The sequence below is a fragment of the Euprymna scolopes genome, chromosome 24 (genome assembly GCF_053919585.1).
Source record: "Euprymna scolopes isolate OS-2025 chromosome 24, ASM5391958v1, whole genome shotgun sequence".
Classification (NCBI taxonomy): Eukaryota; Metazoa; Mollusca; class Cephalopoda; order Sepiida; family Sepiolidae; genus Euprymna; species Euprymna scolopes.
In genome coordinates, this window is record NC_136505.1 from 24,733,207 (window position 1) to 24,746,494 (window position 13,288).

The 13,288-nt window shown below is 31.0% G+C and overlaps 1 protein-coding gene and 1 pseudogene across 1 annotated transcript in view; one reads left to right on the plus strand and one right to left on the minus strand.

The window, feature by feature from the left end:
• Positions 1 to 13,288, plus strand: part of LOC145246462 (cyclin N-terminal domain-containing protein 1-like) — a 637,275-nt gene that overhangs the window by 350,496 nt on the left and 273,491 nt on the right. The window lies entirely within an intron of this gene.
• On the minus strand, positions 12,352 to 12,469 carry LOC145247060 (5S ribosomal RNA; annotated as a pseudogene).

Below are 13,288 nucleotides of genomic sequence, written 5' to 3' on the forward strand. Positions count from 1 at the left end.
AATAGTAAAATTACAATAAGATCCTCAAATAAATCCAAACTTGGAAAACTAAAGCTGAATAATAAGGACCAGGAAAATTTAAGACTAGAAAGAAAATATAACTGTAGGCGAAAAAAAGCTAAAAAGTGAAAGTCTAAATAAAGTATTGTTTACGTTACTGTGGGTAATAAGTAATCAGCATATATTGGTTCTATAGACGATTCAGATATAACAAGCGAAGCGTGCATGGTCCCCCGTGAGTACACAGTGAACGAGGCATAAAAAATGTTCAGCACCCCCCCCCCTCATTTAGCCCCAAAAGTCCCCAGGGGATGTCAAATCCTGGTGAAAATGAACAAACGGTACACTTTTAGGCCTTAACATATGTAAATTTAAGTTCCCCACCATGCAAAAAAGAAATGCCTAAGTCCATCATTTGCCATTTCCCACCCCCATTTAGCCTCAAAAGTCCCCAAGGCCTTAACATATTTAAATTTGAGTTCAGCACCATGCAAAACTGCTAAATAGACATACACAGAAAACTTGGGACAAATATGGTAAAATAGTCCCAAAAATGGAGTATTTTTATTAGCCCTAAAAGAGGCCATGAGGCACACTCAAGAGTTATTGCAAAGTATAAACAAACAAAATTATATAGAAAATCAGTTAATTACAACTTTTCAGAAAGTTTTACAAAAATCCAAGGCATTAATTTTTTTTTAATAAGCATAAAAGTATCAATTGTAGCCATTTTAACACGAGAGCACCCCTAGGGGATCAACCAAATCTATTCTGTTACTTTCAAAAATTTCCAAGACGTAGTTAAAGAGAAAAGTGCAGACAGACGAATGGACAAGAGTAAATTTACAGGTCCACCCTCGTTTTGTCGGGAGGACCAATAACCATATGGCAGTAATAAAGAAATGTAGAATAGATACAAAAAAAAAAAAACATCTATATCACTAGCATCATATAAGTAAAGTAAGGCTTCCATTAGTCTTGACAGACCATGGATACCCACTGTAAGGGTGCCTGCATGTGAAACTTTTGTAGCAAGAGTTGCACAATCTCCAACCACACCTCTCCTAGGTCGACGTTGTTGAATACCAGTGGCAAGTGGAGGTTCAGGGCGACTGGAACCAAGGTCGAGATAAGTGGAAAGCACATACAGCACCTAGCCTTCCCAAATGGTCTCCCAACTGATGGCCAGGCTCAACGTTGCTTAACTTCGGTGATCTGGCGAGAACCGGTGTGTCAACGTGATTGTGCCATATACTAGCATCATATATAAAGGAACTTAAAGAAAAAAAGAATTCTCAGTGGATTATTAGACCAACTTAGTTAAGGCTATGAAATACACTTCTAATAAAAGAGGAACATGTAACCTATGTATCACTGAGCCGGTAGAAATATTAACACATCAAGATGATATTGTAAATAAATGTAATGAAATAATAGGGTTTTGCTTACATAAAGCCAAATATAAACATAACATGTATAATAGCGAAAAAATGGATAAATTAAACGATTATCTATAGGATAAAATATAATAAATATCTGAAAAAAAGAGACGTTATATATTTTATTAGAAGATAATATAGATGTAGTTATGAAACAAATAGTACTAAATAATGTATATTAAGTAAATTAAATTGCATATAATTAGTTTGATATTACTATTGCATTTACAAATATATGAATAGGATATTACCTTGAAATAACAAATAATTTGGGTAATGGACACACAGCAAGCATACTGTAAAGTGTCATTATAGAAAGCATAATGTAATGTGATATAAGATGAAGGATAATAATATACATGAATAATGAAACTACATTGTGAAGTCATGAATATTATACTAAACCAAACTTGTTAGCATATAAATATAGAATGATAAGGATGATTAAGAAATTAATAGTAATTAAGTAAAATATAAATGTGCTTAGTATATATACATTTGCATATGTGTATTATATAGATGTGTATGTATGTATGCATGTGTGTGTTTAGTTACTATATATATATATATATATATATATATATATATATATATATATATATATATATATATATATACACACCCAAAAGTCCCTAATTCCATGAAATGGAATATTTACTCGCAAGATACCCGTTTTTATTTATAGCCTGAAAAACACTATTTTTTTTTTTTACTTTATTTATTCCCTGTTCATGTTAAATTGCCTTCTGTACCCGAAAATACATGCATACAGAACTCCTAAATATCATTAGAAGTAATATATGGCTTCTAAATTATAAAAAAGGGAATCAACATTAGCAAAAAATAAAAAATAAAGAAATTAAATTTTAAGGTTTCCAGGTTTTGGTAGCTGTTTACTCTTTCCTCGTGGACAAAGAAGATTACTCTGTCTTGAAAGCTATCAACATTGTGGCCCATTATTTCGGAGGTCTTAAATTTATTAAAGTAATAATTTCCCTCAGCTTTTGAACATATTAGATCCTGAGGATAAGTAATTTCACATAAAGGAAATGGAAGAAAATCCATTTTTGAACTTCTTTCTAATGGATAAATATTATCTTGAAACCATTTTTATTTAGAATTGAAAATCATAATTTTTCAGCAATTTTAGTATTTAAATAATTCAATCTTATGCTACAAGATTCCATCCAGTGTTATGATTATATTTGTATACTTTCATACCTTTAAGAGTGACTGATTTGAACATTAGCTTAAAAGCCTCATGGCCAACTATTAAGTTTTTGATGATCATTAATTATGACCTATGCATGTTAGATCAAGTCTCTGGGGCTTCAAGTTAATGCAGATGGTACATTTTTGTTTTTAATGAAGGATACACATTATGTAATGCATTATTTAAAATATTTCAGAAGAAATAAATGCTATCAAATAAAATATTTTCCATGATGCATTTCATGACATACAACCAATTTTATCAGAACATAACACGATATCTCTCTCTCTCTCTCTCTATATATATATATATATATATATATATATATATATATTACATATATATATATATGTAATCAATTTTTTGAGTTAAAAAATAGGAGACTTTACTTTTGGAACTACCTTTCTGTATCTATATATATATATAGTAAGTTATAAAATATATATGGCGATTAAGCTACACAGAATATTCTGCGTTTCATCCACAACACGGAATATTCTGTGTAGCTTAATCGCTGTATATATTTTATAACTTACTACCTAGCTCTACCTACGTATTGAGCACTGTTAAAGTAAATACTTAAAGTTTACACATAAATTCATACTTTCGTATATAAATTTATGTGATTAAACGAAGTAGTCATATATATATATATATATATATATATATATATATATATATATATATATACTAGCTCTACCCTGCCAGGCATTGCTGTGGCTCAAGTTGGCGCAATGGAAAAAGTTCTAAAATGAGAAAAAGCATGTTTCTTATAGGTTTAATTTTCCATTTTGCATGGGTACACAGTTTTTGTTGTTCCATTTTCTTAGCTGATATAGAGAATTTCTGGTTTGGTAACTCTTGAATACGTAACATAAATTGTCCATGTGAAAAAACAAAGCTTGGATTGGTTTATATTTCACAACATGATAATTAGTACACCAAATTTCAGTTGCAATACATGCGGTGGCATCCCTGGCAAATATAGCTGTTGGATAATTTACCACTTTATCTGCTTTCACAACAGTGTCGATGGATTTGTATTTGACTACCTCACTTGCAATTTTACATTGAATAATAGCGTTAAGTTCATGAGCGTCTTTGTATTGACCTGCAAGAATAGCTCATTCACTCAGTCAAGTGGAATTCTTATAATTTGAATATCTGCAAAAACCTTTTAAACTAACTGTTCTTTTGATGAAATAAAATTACAGAAATTACAGAAGTTAAAAGTCAAAGAATTTTGCCCTTAACTCTGATCAGCTGGCACTTTTTCGTACCCAATTTCCCACAAGTGATGCAAAAAATTTTGTGCGGATCGAACAGTCGGCAACTGGACATGCATATTTTGAGTTAATTTAATGTCTTCATATGGAACAAAAAAGTAGAGTATTTGAGGCAAGCATTTATTTCATCTGCTGATGTTGATTGAATAATAACAGGTAACATTTGTCTGAAATCTTCTGCAAGCCATATTACTGCATTCCCAAATGGTCTGACATTGCCACGCAAATCTTGCAAGGATCGACCAAGAGCCTCAAGTGATTTTTTGCGTACCATTGTGCATTCATCCTAAACAATAAGCTTGCATTTCTGCAATATTTTTCCCCATATTGGATATTTTGGAGATGTCGAACATGAGATTTTTGAAAAATTGAATGTTTTAAAGTAGAATAAATAATTCTTCTACTTGGCAGCAAGGTCGCAGGTATTCCTCATGCAGCAAGGGCTAAGGCTATGTCATTTTGTTACCAAATGGCTACCAAAATCAATTTAATTAGAAAGGTTTTACCAGTTACTTCTGGTGCTGTTCAAGGTAGCAGTAATTTCCAAATAACTTCTATTCTCACAGTCAGTAAATTAGGTGACTAAAATAGGATTTATCCATGTTTTGACAATGCCTTATTCACTGTAATCAATTTAGGAGACTAAAATAGGATGAGGGATTAGAGATGGACAGATAGAGAGGAAGATATATAGATAGAAAAGAGAAAGTGAGATGGAGAAAGAGAAGGAGATAGAGAGATAAAGGGATTGATAGATAAAGAGAGAGGGGGAGAGTTAGAAACAGAGAGGGATGAGACAGAGGAAAGGAGAGAGATAGAGGGAGTTAGAGAGAGAAAGGGGCTCAAAGAGAGATGGAGAGGGTGATATAGAGAGAAAGATAGATTGAGAGAGGGAAAGAGAGAGATATTAAGAGAGGAAGAAAGAGGGGGAGAGAAACAGAAGGTGAACTACACTTCACCGTTTTTTGCCTCGTTCAGTAGAGAAGAAATCTTTTGAGACTGAGGCAATTTTAATGTTTTGTTATTATCCAGAGTAACCCTTTTTTTTGGGGGGGGGGGGCTAGATTTTCCTCACATTAGAAACCGACCGGGTTATCTGTACTTTCACTTAACAAATTAATAAAAGAAAAACATAATGTAAAATTTGAATTTAACATGAAAATACTATTTTAAAAAGTAGCACGATAACATAAGTGCATAAGTGCCACTTTAGGTACTCCTTGGGCGTTGAGTTCCATGGCGACCAGCATAATTATTTAATGGTCGCTCCCTTAGCCCACCCCTAGTCAAGGCTAATGCATGCGCAGGTAACATTTTTTTATTTACTGACGTTGGCTTAGTAACTAAACGATTTATTGATAATTTCGTAACCCTTAAACGCATGCCGGAAGATTTAAATTGGTTCATTATTGTTGTAATGAAAAAAAAAAAGTTTAAATAAAAAAGTAAAAAAAAAAGTTAATAAAAAAATAGTTGCTTATGTGCGCATAAAAAACTTGTTTTTTTTTGTTTTTTTTTAGATTAGGTCCACCTTATAATCACCCCCCCCCCACCTCCTCATCTTAAGAACAGCTTCCGGAATAAACACCACTTTTGAAGGGGGGGTGACTATTGGCAAAATTTAAGGGATATTTGTTGTCAGCATACCCACCCGAAAATACTATTAAAAAAAAAAAGAGGGGTTCAGTGCCCGTAGCAGAGAAGTAGATTTATTTATCAATAAAAGTTGCGGAGAAGTAAATTTATTTAAATAAATCAATAAAAGTCGTCATTTAAAAAAGAAAATTGTGGAGGTGGACCTAAATGTAAATATTTACCCCAAAAATTATTCCGAAGTTTATTACAAAAACGTTTTGTTTTCACATTATTCAACAATTTGTTCATCCGCGCATGTAAATTTAAAAATGTTTGTAAAAGTGAGAAGTTATCAGTAAATGATTTAGTTTTTTTTTTAAATTTATTTATTTATTTATTTATTTTCATTAGGTCCACCTCCACAAATGTTAAGAACGGCTTTCAGAATAAACACCCTCAACCTCTCCATGTTAACAACGGATTTTGGAATAAACACCATTTGGGGGGGATATTTAAAAAAAATCGATAACAGTCGTCATTTAAAAAGAAATTTAAAATCAAATGTTTGTAAAAGTGAGAAATTATTAATAAATGCTTAGTAACATTTTTCGGTGCTAATGCAGAGAGTGATCCGCGCTATTTTTAAAATCGTATTTCCACGTTTAATTAAAGCTTTATGATATGTTTTTTTTTATTCAATTGCAAGGTTAAAGTACAGAATAGGTACTAAATACCCTCCCCATGTTAAGAATGGCTTTTTAAATAATAACGTTATTATTTCAGCATGGATCACTCTCTGCATGAGTACCCATTTTTCTTTTAATATTCATAAGTAAAACTTTCTTCAAAATAAATAAATGAATAAATGTTTGTAAATGTGACAAATAATCGTTTAGTTACGGCAACGTCAGTAAATAAAATATGTTACGTGCGGGGTGGGGTGGGGACTAAGGGAGCGACTATTATTTTTTTCTGCTGGTCGCCATGGAACTCAACGCCCAAGGAGTACCAAAATGTAATTTTTTTTGTCAAATAAATTTCAAGCAATTTTTGCAATAAATAATAGATAGCAACTTCGTTAATTTTACGACTCGCCCCAGCATATTATAAACAGTAAACACCCTAACTTCCACATGTTAAAACGGCTTTCGGAATAAACACCCCCAACCTCCCCATATTAAGAACGGCTTTCGAGGTTTATGGAAGGGCGTTTTTTTTTTTTAACATGTGGAGGTTAGGATTTTTATAATACGTTGAGGCATGTCGTAAAAATGAAACAGTTTAGAAAAAAGTTGAAACAAACTTTTTTATGTAAACAATACCGTGAAAAGAAACTAAACAATTAAAACGTAATGTTTTATGAGTGAAAAGCCTTAACATAAATTTTAAAGTTAAATTGAATTTAAATTTTTAAAATATGGGATTATTATTTTTTTTGTGTGTGTGTGTGCTAATGCAGAGAGTGCTCCGCGCTATTTTTTTAAAATCGTATTTCCACATTTAATTAAAGTTTTATGATATGTTTTTTTTTATTCAATTGTAAGGTTAAAGTACAGAATAGGTACAAAACACCCTCCCTTCCTCATGTTAAGAATGGCTTTTTAAATAATAACGTTATTATTTCAGCACGGATCACTCTCTGCATGAGTAAGTTTATTTGCAGTAATGGCTTACGAAAATATATTTATTTTATTTAATATTTTAATAATTCGCGAGGTAAATTTATTTTAATAACATAAAAACATACCTCGACCTAAAGATGGGTTAGGTGAAAGTACAGTACTCATGCAGAGAGTGATCCGTGTTGTAATAATAACGTTAATATTTAAAAAGCCATTCTTAACATGGGGAGGGGAGGGTGTTTTTTAACCTTACAATTGAATAAAAAAACATATAATAAATCTAATTAAACCTGGAAATACGATTTAAAAAATAGCGCGGACAAAAAAAAAATGTACTTTACCAACCAATCTTATATCGAAAAACAAAAAAAAAAAACTCAAAAAGCAAGCGACAAACTTTTTTTTGGTCTTATATAATAAAGAAAAAATGTGTAAATTAAAAAATTTGGAAGATAAACAAATGAATTATGTTTTTTTTTTTTTTTTTTTTTTTTTACTTATCGAGTTAACAGAAAATGAAATCTTTCGTCAATTCGTGGCTGTGAAATGAATCGAACCGGAAGTTCAGTTTTATCAACAAAGCAGATTCGCACTAACGGTTAAAAAAATATATTTATTTTATTTAATATTTTAATAATTCGCGAGGTAAATTTATTTTAATAACATAAAAACATACCTTGACTCTAAAGATGGGTTGTCTGAAAATTTCAAATAAATTGGTAACGTAGAAATATGGTTTTATTCGTTTGGAACGAACCAAATTTACATTTTTATATATATAAGATATATATATATATACATATATATATATATATATGTATGTATATATATATATATATATTGTATTCTACTGAATTATATATATAAATCTTGTATTCAACTGAATTATATATCATAAGTTTTGTATTATTTTGTATTCTAATGAATTATATATATATATATATATATATATATATATATATATATATACATATATATATATATATACATATATATATATACATATATATATACATATATATATATATATATATATATATAATAAGGGTAGTTCCAAAAGTAAAGCCACCTACTTTTAACTAAAAAAGTTGAAGAGCTACAAAGATAAAAGCGGCACCATTAAAACGGGCAACCTTTTCTGCTCCGGAATTTATTTTTCTACATAGTCACCACTATGCTCAATGTACTTTTGCCAGGAATTTAATGACGAATCTCAGCTCCTTACGCACGCCCTTGACAGGGTCTGCTTTATTAGAGTCTCACACGGTCGATATCTACAGCAAAGACATTAAACTTTCAGGTCATGAATGCATAAGGACTGCCATGATTAAAATGCAATCTGCAATCCATTTTGGGTGGAATAAAAATAGGAGGAATTACTTTTGAAACGCCACTCGTATATTTATATATTAGCAGGAACGCCTGTTGTTGCCCGGGATTGAATGAAGATCAACAAATATTCCAGCCTTCCATAGTTTTGTCATTGAAATCCGTGAAATCACCCATTTTTCAATCAAATTGATTGGTTGCCCGTTCTTGCTGGGGATCGTTTTCCTCCACGGTGTACTGGAAGGAAGCTTCATATTCCTCACTGCAGTGACTTAGTTCACAATAGATTGCACTGTATAGAATCTTAAGTTGATTTTATAAAATTATTTTTAAATAATGGTTTACATTAAAGTTTAAAATGCAAAAGTCAAGTATCAGGGTTCAACTGTGTTCTAAACATAAACAATCATCTCATCAAAGAGCCTACTATTAATTTTCTGAAATTATTTTTACATAATTATTTGAATTAAAGTTAAGCATGAAAAAGTAAAGTATCATGAACATTAATTTCAAACATGCTCCTGTCTTATAAAAGAATCTACAGTTGATTTTATGGGCTGGTTCTTTCAGCTTGTATGGTGATAAAACTTCTCAAATGGACTTGTGATGTTAGACTGTATAAAAGTGTTAACTTTGGTCAAAATCAGACTTTCTTTCTTTAATAGGATTGTTTCTGTTATCGATTTTCGATACTTATCGGGAGCATTCCAATATAAAACCAACATAAAAACACTCCCAGACCCATCAAGTACCTTCGTGTGAAATTAAAAAAACAAATCAACCCAGCTGTTTCCAATTGCATAGGGAACCGAACTATCACACACACACACACACACACACACACACACACACACACAGTTCCTTTTATATGATAGATAGATAAATATTAGGTATGTATACATATCTAAATATATCTATATATTTATATATAAATAGACTAGCGGGGGGGGGGTCTTTACCCGGGTGTAAAATACGCTTAAATGTAATATTTTAATTTGTCTAGATTTCATATATATTATTATAGAGGCGTGATTTCAAAAGTAAAAACAAAAGGTATTTAGGTTCCATCAGCTAAAATCGAAACCGAAACTGTAGCGTTCAAAGCTGGTGACGTTACCATTGTACCAACGTGACACGCATATAAATCGATTAAAAATTAAAGATAAACTAAGATAATGTACAAAATGTTTAACAATTTTTTTCAATTTTGACCCCTTAAAAACAATTTTAACTGGCTAAAGATCCACAAAAGAACGGAAAATAAAAAATCCAATCATTTGAGACCCCCTAGAGCCGCTCTATGGCTTTTAGTTTCGGAGGACATAGAGTTTGAAAATATAGAGACAAATAGACGGACAGGCCGACAGACAGATAGCCGTTTATATAACATAACATATATAACATAAAAAATAACATCCCGAGGGAATTTTACCAAATTATAGGCAAAAATTTTCAGCAAGATAGTAAACTAAGTAAGATAATTAATAAAAACATTTTTAAGCTATCCTTCTCAACATCTGCTAAATAAATTTTTAAAAATACCGTAATTGGCTCCAACAATACAAAATTAAGCAAATTTTTGAAAAACAGATAAGACCGAAAATAAATCTAACAACGTAAAAGAATGTAACTGCCGGAACCCTACTGAATGTCCACTGGGGAGGGGGCTGTTTAACCTCAAACGTAGTATACAAATGTGAAGTTGTAACAAATAATGAAACTAAAGTATATCTAGGGAGCACCGGAACTTGCTTTAAGGACAGATATCGTAAGCACCTAACATTGTTTAAACAAGACACTGAGAAAGAAAATAACACTACAAGTAACGAAAACAACAACAATGCAGATAAAAATCAAAACATTAGAAGAGATGGTAACAATGGAGACAATCACAATAATGAAGATAGCAACAGAACCAATTGTAATAACGAAAATAACAAGAAAAAAAAAACTAAGAAAAACTCAATCACATTAGCAGTATGGGTTAAGGAATTAAAGAAAAATAAAATTGAATATAAATTAAGATGGTCCATCGTAGATAGAGCGAAAAAATATAAACCAAGCAAATCAAAAAGATGCAACCTTTGCATACTAGAAGCATACCATATACTAATATCAAAAGAAAAATTATTAAACAGACGACAAGATGTAATTCTGTTGTGTCTGCACAAATAATTAAGAACATGGAAAGTAAAGGTATAACAATAATATATTAGGTAGAAAAGTTATATACATATTTACATGTCTTCAGATATACTTCAGTTGGAGATATTCCGGTAGGTGGCGTGTTGCATGTCTTACTGGAGGCAACATAGGCATCTTGCCTATTTGGCGGTTGTTGCAGAACTCCCGTTATTGGTGATTGATACCTTTATATATCTCACTCACCCACCTATGTTAATTAGTGGGCGTCTCCACAACAAATTCACGGATGTTTGCACAGAAATCGATACTTAATTTCACGCATTAGACCAGACAAAAAAAAAATTAACATAAACGGAAATGAAGAGCAAGTAACATAAAAAAAAATGAAAAACATAAATCAAGCGATCATGTAAGAATAATGTTAACATAAATAGAACAACAAAATGGAACGTAAGAGTATAATTAAAAAAAAAACGGATAAATATGATTAAAAATAAATGGAATGAAAAATAATGAAACAATTAGATGAGAAAATAAACTAAATCCAAAACGTATAATATAGGTAAAGAAAAAATGTAACGGAAGTAACTTTAGTAATAAAAATATATTCCATGAGAGTGATCTTCCCTTGAAACAAAGACATTAACTAATAAATAAGAATTCGAAATCAAACAAAATGAATATTAGAATAAACATGCATAAATGTAGAAATAAAAATCATTAAAAAAATAGGAAAGAATAAATAACAGGGAAAAAAAATTGGAAATTAAAACTAAAACAAAAAAATAAAAAATACGAAATGAAGGTTTAAAACAGAAATTTTGGTTTGCACGGTACCCAAGATAGACGACTTGTAACAACGTGGGTATAGAATTTCTTTTTCCCCAAACGAAAACACCAGGTTTATCATGTACAAAATTAACTTTTTGTTGGTAACATCGAATGGAAATAACATCTGACGAGTTGGTGAAAATAAATTTTTAGGAACACATAAAATCATAAAATAGCCATCCCATTTACGAAACGGCTGTAATGAAGAAATCCAAGATGAAATAAACAAAAATTACAAAAAAGAAAAAAATGTAAGACTTTGAATTTCAACAAAGTTTTCTATTATATATATATAACTCATATATTAAGTTCATTGATAAAATTAACTTAAAAACCAAAATTTTTCAATAGTGCTCAATGCAACATAGAGCTTAAGTTTTTTAGTCTCATACACGTGTGCTAACACAGAAATGCAGTTTAATTTGCATCAGCTGCTTTTTGTCTCTCTCTCACACACATTATATATATATATATATATATATATATATATATATATATATATATATATATATATATATATATATATATATAGAGAGAGAGAGAGAGAGAGAGAGAGTCTTGAAGTCATACATGAAGCGGATTCAAAGAGAGTCTGTCCTTATCGCCATTCTAAACTCATTTAATGCAGGCAGAAGAAATTCACGAGATCCTTAATCTTATTTGGGAACTTTGATCCCTCCTCCAAGGTTAAATCCAGGTAAGGTTTCTATGCATATATTGGATTTGTATAATTGATGCCTCCATTTAGTCTTAAGAGACAATGGACAACCCTATAAGGATAGCTGCAAATGTAATTGTGACGCACGGGTTGCACAATTTCCAACCACACCTCTCCTGAATCGGCACTCTTGGGTCCAGTGGCAAGAAGAGGCCCAAGACTGACTGAAAACAATGCAAAGATAAATGGAGAATACTTACAGCACCTGAAATTCCCGAATGGTCATCCATTTTAGTACTGACCAGGTTCAACGTTGCTTAACTTCGGTGATCTGAAGGGAACCAGTGTGTCAACATGATTATGCCATATATTTTGTATAATAGTACTTAATAATAAATAACGCTATTTATATGAAATAAAAGTTTTATTATACAAACATGAGGCTACACATGTAGAACATGTTTCAACAGTAGCATTGATAAACTCCATTTACTCAGACGAAAAACAAACATCCTTTCTCTATGTTTACACACACACGCATACACTATTTCATGTATTCAACTTAAATGTTATGAGATTATATATTTTATGCATCAATTTTCAGTATTTACTTCAACAGTGCTTAATATGTGAGTAGAGTTAAGTAGTAAGCTATGAAAAAAATATTTATGGCAGTTAAGCTACAGAGAAGTTTGTGCGTTTCATTCTTGTAGGGAATCATCAGTTTCCTGGTAGTACTGAAACATGGAAACCTCTGTGTAGCTAGGTTACTCAGATTTTCTGGAATTATATAGCCATGATTAGAATTTAATACATCTATTCAATATGTGGTAAATTTATAGCTTAACACCTTCTGCAAAATCACATTCTCCAATGAGACTTAAGTTTGTGAAAAGAAAAGAAATAAATTTGAAATTAAAAATAGTGGATTAGATGCACATTTAAGTTTAACGTAAAGTGATCCTTTATTCTTATTTTCATACAATTAACCGACATTGTTTTTGCAAAGTGAGATAAATTATCTGTGTTTTTTGAGACAAGGTAGGTCATGCTGAAAATTTTGTAAATAAAAATATACACTAATCCTATATACTAGTGGCAAGGTTTCCTTATAAAAAAACCCTCCATTAACTCTAATGCTAATACTAATCTCGAGTAGCAAGTTATTCCCACCCCTAAAACCCTCCCTT